This window comes from Hemitrygon akajei, unplaced genomic scaffold (assembly GCF_048418815.1).
Source record: "Hemitrygon akajei unplaced genomic scaffold, sHemAka1.3 Scf000231, whole genome shotgun sequence".
NCBI lineage: Eukaryota > Metazoa > Chordata > Chondrichthyes > Myliobatiformes > Dasyatidae > Hemitrygon > Hemitrygon akajei.
This window is the reverse complement of record NW_027332113.1, coordinates 175,001-177,535: the sequence shown is the minus strand read 5'-3', so window position 1 is coordinate 177,535 and position 2,535 is coordinate 175,001. Positions and strand designations below refer to the sequence as shown.

The window sequence follows — 2,535 nt, the reverse complement described above, 5'->3', positions numbered from 1 at the left end:
GCCTGTCTGGGGAGCTCCTCGCTGCTCTTTCTCTTCGAAGGCTTGACCAGTTTGATGTTCGTTTCCAGGCCCACGATCTCTAAAGACAGGATCCTGTGCTGCCACCAGGCCTGTTCTGGCCTCTTCCATTGTAACATTACTGACACTAATTCCTGTCCTGTACTTGAACATTGAATAGGATATACCAAGTCTATACCCAATTCCAACTTTAAAGACTCCTGGGGCAGGAAAATGTCGAGGCCCCAGTGAGATTCGAACTCATGACCCCTGGTTTACAAGACCAGTGCTCTAACCCCTGAGCTACGGAGCCTCCCTGTACAGTCACCTCCCGACTCCACCTGTTATTGTCCTGCGGATCCGGGTGCGACCTGCATAACTAGAGACGTCCTAAAATTTTAGAAACTCAGAACAGGAAAGAAATGTTCCAAACGTTCAGGAAATGCACAGCGGAGGAAAATCAGGCCCTTCAGCCCATCTCCTGCTTTCCCACCCTGATACACGTTTGTGTCCGACACCCTCGCCCTGTGTTGCCTGCGCCCCCCTCTACACCTCTCCCCCCAGGCAACTGCCCCCTTGAACACCGAAACACCACCCACCTCTACCCCCTTCCCCCCACCCACCCTCTCTGTTCAGACTTTTAAAGACTAGGTTAAAAAAAAAATTAGAATTGGAGAAAGAGAGAGAGCGAGAGACAGATATGGGTGTTGGGGGAGAGGGGGAGGAAGGGCAGGTGTAGGATTTTACTGAGACCCCGGTGGGGACGGGGGATTCGAACCCTCGACCCTCAGGTTAAACATCTGATGTCAAGCCCGCTGAGCCACACCGACTCCTAGCGCCCCCTGCTGTTCACCTACATAATCAGTCAGGGCCCCTCCCCCCCACCTCCCTCTCACCTCTGGTTTGTCCGTCACCCCTCCCTCTAACTCCTCACCCTCTCTTTTTACCCTCACTCCCTCCTTCTCCCCTAACTCTCTCTCTCTCTCTCTCTCCCCCTCCCATTGTTTCACCTCCCTCTCTCCCCTACAGTTCCGATTCCCTCCCTCTCTTTCCCGGTCGCTCTGCTGAGTTTTTCTCTTCTCTTATTCTGTCTCCCCCTCTCTTGTCCTCTACCCTCTCACTGCGTGCTCTCTCTTTCTCTCTCTCTCTGTCTCTCTCTCTCTCCTTTTCCCCTTTCGGTCTTCTGTCTTCGCCCTCTCATCCTCGCTCTCTCCTTCTCTTCCTCCCTGTTACGTACCAGCACCTATAGATCACAAAATGAGTCAGGCTTTAATGTTAAAGCCACTCTCTTTATTAGTATCTACTCAAAAATATAGAAACTTAAACGAAATAAACAGAAGTTAACAGTGTTTTGTGTGTGTGTGTGTGTGTGTGTGTGTGTGTGTGTGTGTGTGTATGTGTGTGTGTGTGTGTGTGTGTGTGTGTGTGTGTCTGTGTGTGTGTGTGTGTGTGTGTGTGTGTGTGTGTGTGTGTGTGTGTGTGTGTGTGTGTGAGTGTGTGTAGCTCCCGAACTGTCAAGCTTAGGAACAATTCTTAAAGTCTTAAAATGGCAAAGTAGAAAGGTTCAGTAATCCACAAAATAAATGATGGGAGAGAGATTTGTAATCCAGGATAAAATGCGGAGAGAAGGCAACGACATCGAACTCCACGAGTTCCCCGCTGGGTAACCGGAATGACAGTGGCTGCAGATCTTATCGGTCTGGGACAGTCACACTCTCAATCTCTCTCCAGTCCCTGTTCCCTCTGGCGACTTCAAAAGGTAACTTTTGTCTGAGATGAATGAATTCCACTGCAGCCTGAGACAGAGTGAAGAATAAAGAGGAAACAAGCAGTTGACACGGCTGTGTCAATAACCGGGCACTGGGGTTAATAATTCTACAACTCTTACACACAAATATCACCAGAGAAACCCAGGGAGCCATCTCACTGAACCTAACAGAAACACTCACTCAATCTGCTTCAGACCCCTGCGTTTCGGAGTGAGTTGTTGCAGAACGGAGACACATTGGTCTGAGAGGGAGTTGGCCCCCAGGTTCAGCTCCGTCGCCGAGCGGTTTCCACTGAGAGCGGAGACGAGATCATTGGTGCCACAGCCAGAGAGTCCAACACGACACAGCCTGGAGATCCGAGAGAGAGAGAGAGAGAGAGAGAGAGAGAGAGAGAGCAATCGGTTCATCATCCTGACACTGTCCCCAGTGACAGATCTCCTGCTGGCCCAGATTTCTCTGACCATCTACCACGGGATTGGACCAGAAACAAGACAAAACCCTACGTCGACAACTGCACCGGTGCTGCTTCGGGGTGGGAGAGGACGGGTGAGGGAACAGGAGCCTCAGGACCCACACCACCAGATTCAGGAACAGTTATTACCCCTCAACCATCAGGAAGGAGGTACAGGAGCCTCAGGACTCACACTACCAGGTTCAGGAACAGTTATTACCATTAACCATCAGGAAGGAGGTACAGGAGCCTCAGGACCCACACCACCAGATTCAGGAACAGTTATTACCCCTCAACCATCAGGAAGGAGGTACAGGA

General features: G+C 50.9%; 1 non-coding gene across 1 annotated transcript; it reads right to left on the bottom strand.

Moving 5' to 3' along the window:
• Nucleotides 1-237: 237 nt before the first annotated feature.
• trnat-ugu (transfer RNA threonine (anticodon UGU)) lies at nt 238-310 on the bottom strand. The gene has a single exon. It is a non-coding gene; the product is annotated as a tRNA-Thr (tRNA).
• Nucleotides 311-2,535: the final 2,225 nt, after the last annotated feature.